Below are 19,565 nucleotides of genomic sequence, written 5' to 3'. Positions count from 1 at the left end.
TGGGGTAAAACCGAGTGTAGATAACCGTAGCTATTTCTCCACTGTTTTCTCTCTCCAAAACCAGTGAAGTATGTGAAAAGCAAACCCTGTCTCTTTCTCTCAGATTTCCATATTACTACAACCACTATTGCTTTCTATCTAATCCAAAATAAATAACATTATATTTTCCCATATCATATATATAAACTATTAATTTCTCTTTTAAAAAAAAAAATTAAAAAAGACGAAAGGGAAGGTATTATTTAGGTGAATAATAATTTTATATTTATAGTGTGTGTAGTTCTTCTGGTTGGTGATTGATTGTTCTTTATTGTTCCATTAATCTTTTTTATCTATTTGTTTTTCAGAAGAAGGAAAAACCCTAAGCTTAAAGGTTCGCTTATTATTTTCTCCAAGTTCTTAGATCTCGACTCGATTGGAGTTAACTTGTCGATCTGTTGTGTTGACTCAATGCTGAACACTGATTGATTCGCTGAGAGGTTGAAATGATGAGGAGACTTTTTTCTTTCTTTCTTTCTTGATTTTTTTCAATGTTAATCTACGGAAATGTCGACTACATTAGCGGCATTCGAGCGGCCAAGGGGGGGAGCCTCCTACACGGTAACATCTTTTTTTTTTTACTTTTTTTCCTTTTATTTTTTAGTTTATTTTCTGTTTGGTTGCTGAGAAAATGGAATGGAATGTGGATAAAAAAGGAAGTTGTAGGTTCTTTTGTGTGCGTTGTTTGGATTAATTTATTGCATGGTGTTACAGATAATGAACTTTTGGTTAAGGCCTTTCATTACTATTTTTGGTAGAAGTTGAATTTTATTTTGAGATTCTTAAATTGAACTTCAGTTCAGCTTGGTTTGAGTAGTATTTACTGTTATCATTCAATTTGAAAGAACGAAACGTCTAAAGAACCAATGTAGCTAAATTTCTAAAATTTGAAATATGATTGATCAATAACGTTGTTCTGATCTTATGAGGCGTCATTGGAAGCATTGGAAATTTTACTGTGCAGTTTAATTATGAGATTTCTATATCTAAATACTAAAATAAATTTGTATCCTTAGGTTTAGAATTGTGTATCCTTACACAAAACTATATCAGCATGCATGAGCCAAATCCCTTTTTCCCCATCTCCTAAATTAGATTTGGTGAAATTCTGCAAAATCAACTTCTAATCAAGTTACAAAGAGAGAGTTCTATAAAAAAAAAGTTACAAAGAGAGAGTCCTCATACTGTTGAGTATATCGTTTGCTGAGTTAAAAAATATTGTGTAAAAGAAAATGAAATCAATATGGATAGATACATAAAACAGGGAAAAGAAAAAATGTGGAGGAGGATTGGAAATTCTTCCAACATCTTTTTTGAAATCTATGAATTTACACTTCATTCCAGTCTCATTGTTACATTTTTAAAAACATAATTTTAAGAACTGCAAAGTGTAATATCTTCTTTAACCGCTTCATAGAATTGTTTGCGATGGATGTTGAATACATGAACTTATGGTCCACAGTGTAACATATTTTCCCAGCTGCTAGGTATGACATTGAATTGTTTTGCTTTCTACAGTCACATTTTAATATCAGCTGGTAAATCCACGTGTTGTCACAACTTCAAGGTCGTTCATAATTTTCAAGAAAGACATCAACAACATTGTCCAGTAGTACTAATCATTGTATAATCAAATCAATTGGTAGTTAAGTATTTTTTTTGAGAAAAACAACCTTGTTTATCATGTATACAAGCATTGCTTCAATCATTGATTGATTGATTTGCATGGCATCAACTGATAGTATAACAATAAAATTTTGGTTTTTTTTGTACTGCCAATTATGCATATTCTGTATCTGCTCCCTTGACTTGAATTGATTAAAAGCTCTTTCTGCAAGAGTATATTTAGTTTTATACTATGCATTTGGTGCTCTTTTTGGCTTTTGACGTGCGACAGTTTCACAGGTTTTCAAGAGCGGCCCTCTTTTCATATCCTCAAAAGGTTTGTAAAGTACTTGACTACTGTTTCCTTCCTTTAAACTATTCTCATGGTTATAACTTGCTTCGAAGTTTACTGTATGCCCATCGCTTCTACATCTATAACTAATGCTTATATCTATTTACTTATAAAGATAAGGATAATCACACTGTTTATTTGGAGTAACTTTGTATATAAATTGCATCAGTAGTTTGTATATGCACATATCTGTGAGTATTATATCTGTAAATTTATTCTCCCTCCGTGTTTGTGTTTGTGTATGTAGGTATGTGTATGCCAATCTACTTATGTTTGCTTATCTTCTTGGCAAACCATATTCAAGTGCTTGTCCTTCTTTATTGGTGGTATTAGTATTATTTTTTCAGTTGTGTTCTTGAAGTGATGATTCATGTTTTGCTCCATCAATTTTTTTTATAGGAATAGGATGCCTCGATAAAAACCTCCCTCTTATTGATTCTCTGCCGTTAGGCAGGAACCCATTAGCGGAAGGAGGAAAAGAGTGCATCAATTTATTAAAGAAAAATCAGTTTACAAAAGACACAACAACACTGTTACAAAACAAAAGACTAAAAACTTAACACTCCTACAGAAAACAAAAGATTTAAAACACTCCTAAACCAACTCCCCTCTAATACAAACGAACCAACCAAAACAGCAACAACAATCACCCAATTCCCTCCTTAGTTAGCTTATCAGCCTCGCTATTACAACACCTAGGAATCCACCTGACAATAACCTGTTTTACAGGATCCCCAATTCTTCGTAAAGCTGCTTTGAAGTGACTGCTCAGAGGATGCAGGGCTGAAAGGAACTTATTCGATGATGAAAAAATAAAGGTAGAAAAAGGACTATGGTGAGAGAGAGAGTCTTAGGAGGTCCGCACTCCGGCGAGGAGTGGACGGTGTTTGTTGATTATCTTAGCAAAAGAGTCACTTGGAGATCATTAAAGGAAATTTTTAGTCACCATGGGAGTGTTTTGAGAGTTTATATCCCGAATAGTTCTAACAAACCAAATTATAGAGATCATTCATTTGCGTTCGTTCAGTTTGCGAAGGAGAAAGGAATGCTGAAGGCGATAGAGAAGGTCAATGGTACTTGGATTGACAGGAAGAGAGTTTCGGTATGTGTAGCTAAATATCGGAGGCAGAGGTCCTTGCAAGTTGGTGGAAGTAAGTCCAGAAAAGATGAAGATAAGTCGACTAAGGGAGCGAAACAGAGGAGTAGAGCGGGATCTGAGTCTTTTAGTCGGTTTAGGGATGAGAGGTCATATATGGTTGCTTTAACCTCGTCTGATGGGATGAGGAAAGTTCCGGTTGATGAAAAGGGTAGGGAGGGTCACCCTTGTAAAGATAATGGAATAAGAAATCTTTGGGAGATGCAAATTCCCTCTGATGAAAGGGATTGGGTGAAGAGAGCATTGACTGGGATTATCAAACCTCACTTTGATCTGGAGCTAGTGCTGAAGGGATTGGCAAGTGATGGGTTCAAGGTTAAGGGAGCTAGTTGGGGTTATGCGTGGAACTCTTGCATATTAACCTTTGATTCGGAGGAAGATTTTAAAGAGGCGTGGTCGAGCAGATTAGTGGAATTGTCCTTCTGGTTTGATTGGATTGATATCCTTCTAAATGATGACGGGGTACCGATGGCTTTCTGTTCAGTTGAGTTAATTGGTATCCCGTTATTATGCTGGAATGTCCTCTTTATGGAGAAACTTGTCTCAAAGTGGGGGAAGCTAGTCTGTATCCACGATTCGACGGTGAAAAGAGAGGACATGGCGGTGGCCAGGGCCTTACTGAGGGTGGCCAGTCCCTATGATCTTCAGGAGTCTGTTACGCTGGGCTCGTATGGGAGATCTTTTAAAGTTAAAATTAACGTGGGGTCGGTCTTTATTAAACAGGAAAGTTTTTTGGTAGGAAATTCAATGGTTGCCGGAGAGGATAGGTCCAGAGATGATGAATTTTCAGAGGATGAAGAAGAACAGTGCGCTGTTGGGGGTGGTAGACCAGACCTGCCAGTTGAGGATACTAGGGACAGAGTAGACAGATGGTTAGTAGGGGATGGAAGTTCAGCTTTAGTAGGCGATGAAGCCGGTCAGAATTTACTGTGGAAGGAGGGAGAAGGTCAATCTAGTGGAGTAAAGGTGTCAGACTTTCCAGCAGAGGATTTGAATTTGAGAGGGAATTATCAGGGTATTGGGAATAGGAGTAACTTTTCTAATGAAAATGATAAGGCCCAATCAGAGGACTTGAGTGAGCCCATTAGACTTTCTACGGCTGGGCCAGTTGTTATTTTAAAGCAGCTGGGCTGTGGTAATCTAATAGAATCTGGGGTGGTGGAACTTGGAGACTTACAGCAAAAGGAGATGGATTACTCAAATAGGCAGGGTCGGGATAGAGCTACGCCGGTTTGCGTACCATTTTTGCTTAAGGATGGTACGAACGTCAGATTACAGACTATTGTTTCTAATGAGGTCTTGATGGAGGAAAGAGTAATTCGGGATAAAGGAGGGGGTAATGCGGACGGAACAGAGGTGGAAAGGGTTGAGAATCCAGTTATTCTAGCTGGTTTCCAGGGGCGGATTATAAAGAAAAAGAAGTTAAGGATTGCTCCAACGTGGTCTGATAGTTCTGGTTTGGAGGGTGAAGTGTCATTTAGTTTTCATGATCGAGTTTATGAAAGACTTGATAGAGGTCTGGATAGGGAAAGTTTGGATCGAACCAGTGTTAATTCAGCGCCCCCAAACAAATCTATTGAAGCAAGATTGGAGGCTGCTGCTTCTAGAGATGTTTGTGATATGTTGGGGATCTCTTTCAAAGGGGGTAATCAAATTCTGGAAAAGGAGATCTTGAAGATGGAGCTTAGTGAGAATAGTAGAAGCTCTTGACTGATTTTTTCAAGATAGTAAAGGTTTTTGCTTTTATTAATTATGTCACAAATCAAATTGATTTCATGGAATGTGAGAGGGCTTGGAAAAAAGGAAAAATCAAGAGCTGTTGCTAGATTAGTTTCAAAAAACAAACCGATGATTCTGTTTCTCCAGGAAACTAAGTTGAATAAATGTCGAAAGGGATTGTTGAGGAAAATAGGGGGTAATTTCCTAAAAGGGTCTAGCTTTCAGCCATCTACTGGTTCTGCAGGGGGTCTAATCTGTCTGTGGAACGAAAATCTGTTTGAAGTTAGCAGGGAGTTTAAGCATAATAGGTTCCTTGCTTTATCAGGAAAGGTTAAGACTGTTAACTTTGATTGTGTGGTTATTAATGTGTATGGGCCGTCGGTTGAGACTGATAAAGAGGAGTTTTTAAGTGAGCTAATGTGTTTTACACAACAACTTGATTTGCCTGTATGCTTAGGGGGGGATTTCAATGCTTATCTAGATCCCGAGGAGAAGATTGGAGTCCAACAGAATTGGCATTCTATGGAGTTATTTTCCAACTTTGTATTTAATCTTAACCTTATGGATCTTCCTTTAGTTGGAGGGAGATTTACTTGGTGCAACAATAGAGAAGCTTCAACGTGGATTAGATTAGATCGGTTTCTATTAAGTGGTGCATTTTTTCAGGTATTTCCAAAAGTTATCCAGAAATTGTTGCCGAAATCCTTATCTGATCATAACCCTATAATTCTGGAAGATGACCACAACAATTGGGGCCCTAAACCTTTCCGGTTTTTTAACTATTTACTAGAGGATGAAGGGTTTGATGGGTTGGTTCATAATGCTGTGTATGATTTAAAGAGGGAGAATGCAAGAAGGGGTATGTTGAGTATTCTTCAAGGAACGAAGAAAGCCATTAAGAAGTGGCCATACAACAATAATATGGGGATTTCAGAAAAGATTTCAGAGCTCGAAAATAGGATAAACGACTTGGAATTAAAGACTCAGGGTAGGGGAACTTCAACACAAGAATGGGGTCAACTAGTAGCTTGGAGGAATGAATTGTGGGGTCTGCATAGGAAGGAGGAGAGTATTTGGTTCCAAAAATCACGAAATAAATGGATCAAGGATGGGGATAGAAATACCAGATATTACCACATTTGCGCTCTGAGTAGGAGCAGAATGAATGCTATTTCGTCTTTGAAAGTGGCTGGGATTGATATTTCTGATCCCAGCATGATTAAATCGGCTATCTTTGATTACTTTAAAGTAAATTACAATGAGATAACATCTCTGGAGGTGGAGGAATGGAATCTGAATTTTGCCAAATTGACCGTGGAACAAAAGGCTGGATTAGAGGTTAGTATCAATGAACAGGAAGTGTGGGATGCTGTTTTTAAGGCGGATAGTGCTAAGGCACCTGGTCCGGATGGATTTACTATGGGTTTCTTTAAAAAATAATGGACTATACTGAAAGACCTTGTCATGCAGTTTGTTCAAGATTTTCAAAGAGGGAAATTATGGGAAAAGGGAGTGAATCATTCCTTTATTACGTTAATTCCAAAGAAGGTTAATCCACAGGGAATTGAGGACTTCAGACCTATTAGTCTCGTTGGCAGTCTCTACAAGATTATTTCTAAAATACTATCGAAAAGACTAGTCTCTGTTATTCAAGGTTTGGTTAGCCCTTCACAATTCTCATTTATTCCGGGTAGGCAGTTGCTAGATTGTGCACTTTTGGCAAATGAAGGAATCGAATATTGGAGAAAACAAGGGAGGAAAGGAATTGTCTTTAAAGCTGACTTCCGTAGGGCCTATGATTCGGTTGAGTGGCCTATCTTATTCAGGATTTTGAAGGACATGGGTTTTGGGGATAAATGGATCTCATGGATTAAATGTTGTGTTTCAACTGCATCTATTTCGGTGTTAGTTAATGGTTCCCCTACCGAGGAATTCAATATTAGTAAAGGGTTGAGACAAGGGTGCAGCCTATCCCCTCTCCTATTCAATTTAGTGGGGGAATTATTAAATCTTATGTTGATTAAGGCAGTTGATAAAGGTCTGTTTCAAGGGTTTAGCATTGGTAGGATTGGCAATTCCTTCCAGTTGACTCACCTGCAGTTTGCTGATGATTTAATACTCTTCTGCAGCGATTCAACAATGCAATTTCTAAACTTGAGAAGAGTGTTGAGGGTCTTCGGTGTGATGTCTGGGGTGCATTTAAATCTGTCAAAGTGTACTGTATTTGGGGTTAATATGGATGCTGACAGGGTTCAGGATTGTGCTAGGAAAGCAAGATGTGGAGTGGGGTATTTTCCAATGTCTTATCTTGGTTTACCGATTGGATCTAGGAAAAATTCAGTGGGTATGTGGGAACCGGTTGTCCAAAATTTTAATAAGAAGTTAGCTGGGTGGAAAGTAAATTCACTGTCGTTGGCGGGCAGACTTGTTTTGGTTAAATCCGTGCTTTCATCTTTGCCAATTTTTTACCTATCTATTTTCAAGATTCCACACAAAGTGTCTCAGAAGTTGAACTCGCTGATGGCCAACTTCCTTTGGGGTTATGATCTTGAGAAAAAACGAATCCACTGGGTGAATTGGAAGTCGGTTTGTCAACCAATCGAAGAGGGTGGTCTGGGAATACTGGATTTAAGGTTGATTAATAGGGTCCTTCTAGGGAAATGGGTTTGGAAATTTGCCAATGAAAAATATAGTCAGTGGAAGAATCTGATTTGCAGCAAATCCAACGTTAGCATTTTGTCTCTCTCAATTTCAGAAGCGACTACACCTTTTGATTCCTGGATATGGAGAGGTATCCTCAGTAACTATAATAAGAATGATCAGATTGGTGGATGTTTGAGAAATAATTCAAAGGTCATTGTAGGGAATGGGCGGTCGATTGCTTTTTGGAATGATGTTTGGATTACTAATCTGCCTTTAAAAAGACAATTCCCAAGAATTTATGCTTTGTCGACAAACAAATGGGGGATGGTCTCTGAGTTTGGTGAGTATGAAGATGATGTTTGGGTTTGGAATATACAACTTAGAAGAATTTTGTGTGATTGGGAATTGGACCAGTGGATTGCTTTTATGTCTTTGATTGACAAGTCGTCGCTGTCACGATGTGTGGATGATTTTTTGGGTTGGTCAGGAAAGGGGGATGGCATTTTCTCGGTCAAATCTTGTCGATTATCGTTACAAGATAGGTCGGAAGGGAGTTTTGTATGGAAGAAGTGGGTTTGGGATGGATTGGCGCCTCCAAGAGTACAAACTTTATTATGGCAGATCTGTCATCAGAAAGTGGCAGTGAGAGTGGAATTGAAGAGAAGAGGACTTCAGATTTCGGATGTTCTTTGTCCTCTGTGTCATGCTCAGGATGAAACTATTGCACACCTGTTCCTATCGTGCCCTATTGCCTCGGATTTGTGGAGTAAATTTCTAAGGTTATGGAATATCTCTACGGTGATGCCTCAAGACCCTTCTTCAATTTTGTGTTCGTGGTCGAACCTTAGGAATAATTCCCTTATTTGGAGGTTTATTCTGGCTGTCATATTTTGGTCTATTTGGAAGGCCAGAAATCAGGTTGTATTTGAAAACGGCATATGTGACTCTACTGTTTTGTTCTTCATTACTAGATTTAGATTGGCTAAATGGTTCTTGGCTAAATACCCTGGGGTTCGGATTCTGACAGACCTTCTAGTAGGGGATCCTACGCGGGCGGATTTATTACCCTCTAATTCGAGTTCTAAGAAGGTTATTTGCTGGACTCCTCCTCCATCTGATATGTTCAAACTCAATGTTGACGGGGCAGTGACTGGAGATGGGATGCAGGGTGGTATTGGTGGTGTTTTGAGAGACTCCTGCAGCTGCACTTTAGCTAATTTTTCTTCCGCAGTGGGCCCTGGTCCCCCTATACTATCTGAACTGAAAGCGATTAAGAAAGGATTGCTCTTCTTCTTTTCATCCGATTGGGCCAACAAGGGAAGACTTATTTTGGAAAGTGATAACAAATATGCAGTAGATTGGATTTTAAAACGGCATCCTTCCCCTACTATTTTCAGTGAGTTGGTGGAGGAAATAGGAGTTCTTGTTACTACAAAGGGTGTTGTTCTGAGATGGGTTTCTAGGAGTTGCAATATGGAGGCAGATAGGTTAGCTAAACAGGCAATCGGATGAGTGTTGAAGGCTTAGTGTTGTACTTTACGATAGTGTTGGTGTGGGGTTAGGCTGATGGGTGATTTTTTCCCATCGCTATTTGTATTATGGTCATGGTGTATTTTCGAGGGTTAGAGTGTTATGTTTATCCTGTGTTTCTCAGGATCAGGATGTTTTGTGTATCTTATGTAATTCTGGTTTTTCAATAAAATGAGGTGCTCTTTTCCTCCCTCAATCAGTTTACATCAAATGTAAACTATGAGGGAGGTTCCTAATGAGTCCTCCTATTCCTATAAAAAAAAAAAACCTGTTTTACAGAAACAGTAGACACAATGTCCTTAACAACAGAATGCATACAACCAGGAGCTCCATCAATTATAATCTTTAAATCTTGGAGGACATCCATCTTTCATATTAGTATTTGTTGAAATTGATATCTGGATTGAAGTCTCCTGCATTCATTTTTACCTGTAATCACCTCTTTGATGTGTGGAGCCTAGTTATATGAATGTTTTTCAAATACTCCTTTGATTCAGTTATCAACATAGTTTGTCTTAAAATTATTTTATAAATTTTGAAATTCTGCAGGGATCGGTTGGAAATCTTGGAAGAAGAGGTGGTTTATTCTCACACGCACATCCTTGGTGTTCTTTAAAAGTGATCCTGTTAGTACTTACTACTGTTTCCATTATTTTAGTCATTATATTATGACATATCTTTTCCGGAATTTCTTCTGTGCTACTGTTTCCAGAGACATGCTCGAATTAGGAATCTGTTGTCTGATAATTAATTTCATAGTTGCCTGATGTTTATTGGTGTTGTATCATATTCAATTTTTTTTAGCTTTTTCCCTCACTTTTTATACATACGTCTGTACCTCGTCTTTTCAATGTTTTACCCTTAGAATGGTTAATAGTACATTTTAAATCATTCAGGATTGTTGTACATAGAATAGGAAGCTCATGATATGATATGATTTTATGTAACACCGAGTGACACAGTCATCATGAAATTTTGGGGAACGGTTGAGGACCATCATGTTATGAATATTTTAGATTTTCCCACTTCCTGATGCTTTGCCCTATGCAGGAAGTACAATCTGATCATTGTCTTCCTTTTAATGTTTTAAATGATCATTAAAAGTTTATTTTCAGAAATTAATTAAAACAAATGCTTATTGCTTTAATTTTCTTGCAGAGTGCCCTGCCACAGAGAGGTGGTGAAGTTAATTTGACTTTGGGGGGTATTCACTTGAACAATTCTGGAAGGTGTGGATAGCAATTACATATTTTCTAGTATGGTTTGTGATTGTAGTCTTGCTTATAGTTCCTCTTCTTTGCAGTGTTGTTGTTAGAGAAGATAAAAAGTTGTTGACTGTATTGTTTCCCGATGGACGTGATGGGCGGGCATTCACTCTTAAGGTGCATCATGTGTGGTTGACTATTGTTTCAGGCTTTCAGCTCTTATTTTATGTACTCTTTTAGGACTTAATTGAATACTTGTTACTTGCTAAAATTCAGGCAGAAACATCAGAAGATTTGTACGAGTGGAAGACAGCTCTAGAATATGCCCTCACACAAGCGCCAAGTGCTGCACTTGTCATGGGACACAATGGGATTTTCAGAACTGACACGACCGATACAATTGAAGGGTCATTCCATCAATGTTTGTCCCCCAGTGTTTCTTAATTTTTTTGATGTCATCATTCCTTGTCAACTGATTCTTCTGCAATTCCTTTACTTATTTTTATTAGATTTTTGGATTTTATTAGGGAGAGACAAACGCACTGCTAAATCATTGGTTGTTGGAAGACCGATTTTGCTTGCGCTTGAAGATATTGATGGGAGCCCATCATTCCTAGAGAAAGCTCTGCAATTTCTTGAGAAGTTTGGTAAGTGGTGACTTATTTATTATTACTTATATTACTCAATCTAGTCCTTCTGCAGTTGTGTTAGGTCTGATGGAAAGTGAAGTTTTTCTCACATACACTTATCTAGAAAATTGAGTTCTTGATCTTTTTGATTTGGTTTTGTTCAGCAGCCGAAGGTTTTATCTGTGTGATCTTATCAATGGGGAAGATGTCAGATCATCTGTTTTGTTAGAGCATGGGAATTCATAAGTTTATGTAGTAAAACTGTATGCTTCTGTAAGGATCTATGGTAGTTAAGTTTTATTTTAATATACTACTATTAGATGGCCAATGGTCATAACACCTGTACATGCTCAAATGATCAGATTGCAATTGCTGCAAGATTGGTGTTGCTTTAAGTAATATCAAGGAGGAAAATGAAACTGGCAATAAAATTACTTTTTACACCTTTTTCTTCCTCTCACTTGGCTACTATTTTTTTTATTTTGCGTAGCATGGAGTCCTATGCCTTCCCAAGTGTAGCAAAGTAAGATCCTTTGCTAGGCTAGCAGTTTGCATTTTCAGTTGTAATGTGAAATTTTGATGAACTTAGGCAAAAATTTCTATGCACATACACTCTTTTGATAATCTATTATTTTCTACACATTCTAGGTTATCATCTTGGCTAGATTGCTCAAACCTACTAGCGGTTGCATCCCCCCCTCCAATCAATTTAGAAATTACAATAGTCGGATATGAGTTAAAACTTCATAAGCTGGTTGACCTTGTAAAACTTATTACTAGCAATGCAATTTTGGAAGAATAAGCTGGGGGATTTCTGTGATTACAAGGAGAGACCTGAAAGAGATAAAGTGAAAGAAAATAGTTTCTTTCTTCTTTGTTAATATTTCTTTTCACTCATAATATTATTTCTACCGTAGGAACTAAAGTTGAAGGAATTCTACGTCAGTCTGCAGATGTTGAGGAGGTTGATCGCAGGGTTCAAGAATATGAACAGGGTATCTTTTTATATCTAATGGATGACTATTTAAGCATATCTACATATTTGTATATCTGGATCTCTCAGCTCATTTTAAGGTTTTCTAGTGGATAAGTTGCATTCTTAACAATCATCCTAATGCTCTTACATATCATATTTTCATAACGTAGGCAAGACTGAATTTGGTTCTGATGAGGATGCTCATGTTGTGGGAGACTGCGTTAAGGTAGCCCTTCCAGTACATCATATCATGTTTTAACAGATTGATGTTCATATTCCTTATCATTTAAATTTGTTGATCCACAGCACGTTTTAAGGGAGCTACCCTCATCCCCGGTTCCTGTATCCTGCTGTACTGCATTGCTGGAGGCTTACAGTACGTTTAACTCTTTGCTTTGTTTTCTCTTTTATTTTTTTTAAACTTTTTTTGAATTTTGATAATATGTCTTTAAGATGTTAAAAGAGATTTATTCATTTTAAATCTCAGCATGTATTCTTGGGGCAATTTTTGGTGCGTTATATTGTATATTTAAAGCAAAAAGTGAAATCACGACTTGTAAAGTTCTGATTCTTTACATGCTCGCTTTACCCTGTGCCCATAAGTTTTTTACACTGTACGGCTGTACTCATGAGTTTTTGCGTGCTGAATTGATATATTGACTTGGCAAGTCTAGAGTGAATAACAGTCAGCAATCAGCATTGTAAATTACACGGAAAGAGAATAATTTACTAAGGAGTATGGAAACATAGAAAAGTATTATAGGGAAATAAAAAAATCTTGGGTATTTCGTAACAGGTTTTCTGTTTATACGTTAGCATTCTCAATTTCATGACTAAGTGGTCCATTTTTGCTGTCACTGGAACTGAATCACTTTATGAGGGGACTTGAATAAGCCAATGTTGTTATTGTCCTGTTGGCACTGCCTCTCTCTAATTGCTTTTGTGTGTATAAAATGATTGGACTTGAATGAACAAGCTTTTGTGCCTTTGAACTTTAAGCAGTTTTCTATGGTTTTTGTTCCATGTTAGTCTGCTGCAACTAGTACACTTTTTTGGGCTGTAAGTTCAACTGCTAGACTGTATGATATATCATCTGGAATTGTTTCACACGCTTTATATTATATTTTAAAAAAGCATTTTGCATTTTAGTTGTATAATTGCTAATGCGTCTGTAAAAATTAATACTGTTGCTTTATGATTTCATTGGATAAGAAATTGATCGGAAGGATGCTCGGATAAGTGCAATGTGCTCTGCAATATTTGAGACATTTCCTGAACCAAACCGCCGCTTGTTACAAAGGTAATGTCCCTGTCGCTTTCTAACATTACATGTTTTACTTTTCCCCTTGTTTGCACCTATTGTGCTTTATGGTACTCCTGTAATTAAAAATCTTATGATTGATTTTTTAGTTTTTAAAAAACCATTCTTTTTATAAAATAAGTATTTGTTTTTGTTAGTTTTTATTTAATAACTTGCAAATTGCATGCAGCGAAGAAGCTGTGGAGTAATTGCATTTTTAGTCCCTCCTAAGTATTAAAAATTCATTTTAAGCCTTTTAACCCTTTTTGATTAAGTGGAAAATTCTCTTTTTTGTCCCCTCCTAAAAATCTTTCATTTAAGCCCTTTTAGAATTTTTTTAAACTTTGACCCCTCTAAATTTTTTAATTTAATCTCGGTCCTACTTACACAGTGCTTGCTTTGTCTTTGACATCTTGTTGACATGAAACATGAATTCGGAAAGGATGATTTTGCTTCTGTTTATATGGTTTAATTAACACAATGCTTTTACATGTAAGCAGATGCTTACTTGTGATTCTTTGAGAAGAAAGTGTATTAGCCATCTGTTTATTTATCTTACTTATTTGATAATAAAGCATGTCATTTGTGGGAATGATTCAACCGATATTAAGCATTTAGGCTACATAAAGTAGAGAGACAGCTACTTGATCCACAGGAATATCTATTCTTGGGAGATTTGAATTGAAGGAAGTGCTTTTCCCAACATTTTTTGACGTATAAATATTTTGAAGAGGTTATTAATCTTTCTGAAGTTATAAATATGTATTAATTTATATAACTTGATATGCACCATGATTTGTAGGATTCTGAAGATGATGCATACAATCTCATCCCATTCTCATGAGAGTAGAATGACCCCATCGGCTGTAGCTGCTTGCATGGCCCCCTTGCTTTACGTCCTTTATTAGCTGGTGAATGTGAGTTAGAGGATGACTTTGATGCTAATGGTGATAATTCTGCACAGCTTCTTGCTGCTGCAAATGCTGCCAATAATGCTCAAGGCATCATTGCAACTCTTTTGGAGGAGTATGAGAACATTTTTGATGTAAGAAGCTCCCAGCTTCAATGTCGTTTAATGTGGCATATCAATCTAAATGTTTCTCTATGATCTCTTATGCTAAGAGTATTTTTTGTCAAAAAAAGAACGTTTTAGAATAATTCGTACCCAAGTCTGTTTTCAAGTAATGTATCATGAAAATGAAGTTAATATATACTCTGGGTTTTTTCAATTATATGATAACATTTATAGCCATTTATCTCTTAGTATTAGTGAATCATAATCTTATTTAGAGCATTTTATTTGAATGATTTAAATAATAAGTTTGTACAGTTGACATGAATGTGATGGCAATGCCATTTCATGAATTATCATTTGATCACAAACTTGAGTTGACCAGGCTTTCATTAGTTATGGAAGGCTTCCAAAGCTTTTTGTTCACTTTGAATGTTTCTTATGATGCAAACTTTTCTTTCTCATAATTCTATTTTCAAATATTGTCAAGCTTTGCATTGTCAGAGCCCTATGTTTGTGATCTCTTTTCATATGGTGCTATTTGTGATGATTATTTCTGTTATTTCAGGATGAAAATCTACAAAGATGTTCTGTTTCAGCTGATTCTCGGGTTGAAAATAGTGGTAGTGAGGATTCAACTGATAATGAAAATCCAGATGTGAAAGACAATGGCTACCATGATGCAGAAAATGAAGCCAGTCCAGACTCAGATGAAGACCCTGAACGTGTTCTCAGTGGGAAATTAAGTGAAAGCAGTGGTTATGCAGGCTGTGATCTGTATGCCTGCAAGGTTCTTTCCCCCCCTTTTCTCTAAAATGAAAACATAAAGGTTATACATCAATGACTGCATACTTGAATTGTCCACCAGCCAATGGCCTAACGTTCTTGGCCTGAGGATATTGCTATATTATTATAGTAAAAAATAAAGATATTTAATTTAAAATATGAATCGCTGGGTTGCTGGGCCAGATCTGACCTGACTCTGGTTTAGCTAACATTTTCATTATGTCAATCGGTCCCATCCCATTGACTCATACTCATAAAAACACATGCAATGACTTCACATGAGAACTGTTATGATGTCTGTTGTGATAATCAGTGTTCAGAAACGACGCCCGGATATCTTGGATGTGGGAAGTAGTTAAAGATTCTTTGATTGTGCCATTGTACTCTTGTGTTGAACTTGAGAAGATGATGGGGCTCGTACATGTGAACATTTCATTTCCTTGCTCTTTTGTGCATATTCTGTTGCTGGGATCATTTGTTTTGATTCTTTGAGATTCTCTGTGACTATACAACTTGAACAATCATGTCATGCAACAAGTAGCTGGGCTTCTGGTTATCTATAGAGATATGGAAGTGCATACTATTCATAAAATTCAAGTGATGGAGTGTGTAGTTTTTAGATGAAATTGTCATTTGATGGTAGTATCAAAGAGGATAAATTGAAAAACAAGTATTTACATGTTGTGGAAAAGCAGTGAAGATTAATTAGCAGAACTTCAGCACCAATAGTTTCATAATTTGAAATAATATTAAGTAATGATATGCTCCTCGAGAGGATGAGAAGATTTCATCCTGTATCATATGAAAAGCATGCTTTTATGTATATGACTTACCCCATCTAGTTTTAGGTTTCTGTTACATGCTAAACATTATCTTGATAAAAGATTGGAGACTGAATGAACTAAACGTTGTTTTTGTGTTATAGATTGTTTGATGTTCCCACGTCCAATGTTATCTTAATAACACTATCCCCCTTGACGTCATCCTCGTGAACTTTGTCACAACGTGGATGCTAAATTTAATTCTGATTGGTCATTGCTTCCTGTTCAGATAGTTGGAGAACTTGAGTGATAATCCTTTAACCAATTGATACATTCATTTTCTGTGTACAGGCATTTGGGTTTGATGGTTCAGATGTTGCATCCCCTAGAAACAATAATAATCAGGCTGAGAGTTCAACCTTAGCTGTAGACCCTTTGCAGATGAGATATCCTGATCCTCAGCTGGAGGATCAGGATAAGCAAAATAAAGGAAATGAAAACCTAACTGATGAGATAGATGTCCCAAGTGTGTTACCTACTGGTGAATCTTACCAATCAATGGGTGGGATTCTGTCTTCAATGGATCCTGGCCAGCTTATATCTGTGCCTGGACTCGAATCTTCTACTGAGAAGCCAGTTGGTATTGGTAAAGCTAGAGGCTCCATTATTCCTGTGAAGAAATCAACATTTTGGGGAAGAAGCAATGTAAGTTACCATTCTATGATGTATTGCATAATTGTGTGGATCCATCAGTTTACATGCACTAGACACACAATTTTATTCAACAATTTTGGAATGGATTTTAGATATGGTTGGTTAACTTGGACATGATCTGTCTTGGTAAACTTTCCAATGATGGAGACACGGAGAAATTTTCTTTGAAGGAGTCTTAGAATAAAGTTGAAGGCTTTTAATTCTTGCATCATCGCTTTGAGCTTCATTCCTGCTTTCTTGGATTTTCCATCACACAAGTCACAGTTTTTTCTTTCTCTCTCTCTAGCTTTTGATGAACCCTGCGTGCAATGCTTAAGTGCTTAACAAACAAACTTTGTGCCTACAACTGCAAGGCTATAACTATTCCATCATTCCATAGATAAAGCTCCAAGTGATACAGACATTGCATTTATTGTTCTCAGTTCAATGTTTGTGGGTAGTATAGCTTCAGCTCATATCAAACCAGTTTGGAAGGCTGCTCCAGTTTTTATTTCATTAATAAATTTACTCTTATCTACTTCCTCCATTGTGTTCCAACTCTTGTCAAATTCTTTTGGCTCTGGACTTACCTGGAAGGCTGCTCGTTTTTTTGCACTCAAATAGCAAATATGATTGTTGCGTCAACTAGCTAAGAAATGTTAATGGCGATCCTATCTTTTCTTAGAAATTGCCCATTTACATGTCTGACTGGCTTGATAATGTGCATTCATTACCTTCCCCTGTATTTAGACTACATAAGGGAACAAGCATATTTCTAAAAACTGTTACTGCATTCTTCAGTAAAGCATTGCATCTTAATTGTTGCTCCTTATTTTGTTGGCGGAGGTACATGTGCTTTGGTTTCACACATGGGAACACAATGATATGTCTTACTTATTTTCACAGTTTTGTTGACAGAGTAAAACTATACTCACTTGAATCTTCATTTGCGTTGTTATACAGGCCAGAAAGACACCATCAATGGAATCTGTTGATTCTTCTGGTGAAGAAGAGTAAGTTACTCATTAGATCTTATAGCTTTCTGTTTTATTATTTGGATTTCTTTAAGCTAGTAGTCTGCATTTGAAAGCTATTACTCGGGCTTTGTGCTTTTGCAACTCTTAGTTAGCTCAAGCCTGAATTTTAGTCCATCTTAAAAATCCATCTATTCTTTCAGAGCTATTGGCTATAAAAAGAGGGCTGATGTATATTGAGGAGAAATCTTTGGTTTCATTTCCAAGGGTCATCTTGGAATCAGATTCCCTTAATGCACAGAAATGGATTAAAAATCCGGGTGTATGTACTCCTATGTTCCAGCCGTTGGTGAAAGACATTGCTGCATTAGTGGAGAGTAGAGGGGTAATTGTTAGGCATATTTTGAGAGCTGCTAATTGTGAAGCGGATAAACTAGCTAAAGAAGGAATAGGATGAATATTAGATTATTGACTAGGTTGCACAATTATTGAGCTGGTTATTTATGTTCTGTGTTTGGTTTTTAAGTTTTATGTTGTAACAGAACTTCTTAGGATGGATATGTATTATTCAGGTATTAATGAATTTTTAGGCACTCTTTTCCTCCTTCCTATGCCCTTCATGTTATTGTTGTAACATGGAGGTTAAGAAGGGGGTTTTTAACGAGGTCTATCCAATTTCTATAAAAAAAAAATCCGTCTGCTGCTACTTTTAACTCGATTTGTTGTAAGATCCCACATGTTAAAACAGCGTGCAGTTGAGTTCTTATTTTAAAACTGTCTAAATATAGCTTACATTTATATTATATTTGCAAAATCAATTTGTTGGTTTCCCCCCCTTCATTCAGACTTGCTATACAGAGGCTTGAGATTGCTAAGAATGATCTACAACATCGTATTGCAAAAGAGGTAAGCAGTGAGCATTATTTCTTAGAAATCATAATATGCTCAATCAAAGTATATTTCCTGTGTTCTGACAGTTTGCTCACAACCTTCTACAGGCTAGAGGAAATGCTATTTTACAAGCTAGCTTGGAAAGAAGAAAGCAAGCCTTGCATGAACGTCGCTTGGCACTTGAACAAGATGTATTTCCTTCTTACTTATTGAACACCTATTTTAACCTGGAGATTTTTACTTCTTATCTGCCTGCTGATATTTGTACATGTTAGGCAAGTAATTGAGTGTTGGGAATTTCTTATTTACAATCATTTTGGGTTAGTACTATGTGCTTTGTTAAGGCCTGTTTCTGCATATTTCTTTGTTTGCTTTAGTGAGTCTTTCTTAAATTGCTAGATCCGTGAACTTCTTGTCTCTTGAAAGAAATGGTTTAAATTTTCTGGACAGTAACAACATAACAAGCTCATGCAGTTGCAAATATCTTTCTTCTGCTGTTTCTTACATACACCCAATATAAATGCGTTTGGGAAGTGAGGGTTTTTGGATTGATGATGGTGCTTAGATGACTTGAAATTCAATCTGCAGAGGATCATGCTAACTTGACAATTTTATGGCTTGCATTTATTGTGAAATAGTTATATTGAAAGTGTTGTGCAGAATCTCTAACATAACAAAATTCTATCTTCTTTCTTTCGAAAATGTTTTTTCTTCGACAATTGTTCTAACCTTTTGTTGAAGATTTATGGTACTGGTTGTGTTCCTACTAACCCTAAAAATATTTTGCAGGTTTCTAGATTGCAAGAGCAGCTGCAAGCTGAAAGGGATCTTAGAGCAGCCCTTGAAGTTGGATTGAGCATGTCATCTGGACAATTTTCTAGTTCTCGTGGAATAGATTCCAAGGTTGGTACTGATGTCAAGAGAACCATTATTCTTTATAAATCTAGCATTCTTCATTCTTATAACTTGAAATGACGTGAAGACGAGGGCTGAGCTAGAGGAGATTGCTCTTGCTGAAGCTGATGTGGCTAGATTGAAGCAGAAAGTTGCAGAACTCCATCAGCAGCTGAATCAGCAGCGACAACATCATTTTGGTTCTCTATCTGATGCATGTGACCATTATCAACATGTCCAAAATCATAACTCTCAACAGTAAGTTAATGGAATATTTTTTTGAACAACGAGTTAATGGAATCTTTCTGTTCATTTATTTCTAAAGCTCTATATGTCTAAGATTCATGAGGTCATAATGAATAATGATTGTTATCAATGAAGCAATTACTCATGTCAGTAC

The 19,565-nt window shown here is 36.8% G+C and overlaps 1 pseudogene; it reads left to right on the top strand.

The window, feature by feature from the left end:
- Positions 1-205: 205 nt before the first annotated feature.
- LOC120192761 lies at positions 206-19,427 on the top strand (annotated as a pseudogene).
- The last annotated feature ends 138 nt before the right edge of the window (positions 19,428-19,565 follow it).

This window comes from Hibiscus syriacus, unplaced genomic scaffold (assembly GCF_006381635.1).
Source record: "Hibiscus syriacus cultivar Baekdansim isolate YM2019G1 unplaced genomic scaffold, ASM638163v2 tig00116979_pilon, whole genome shotgun sequence".
In the NCBI taxonomy this organism is placed as follows: domain Eukaryota; kingdom Viridiplantae; phylum Streptophyta; class Magnoliopsida; order Malvales; family Malvaceae; genus Hibiscus; species Hibiscus syriacus.
The sequence above is the reverse complement of the archived record's forward strand: the minus strand, read 5'-3'. Positions and strand labels throughout refer to the sequence as shown.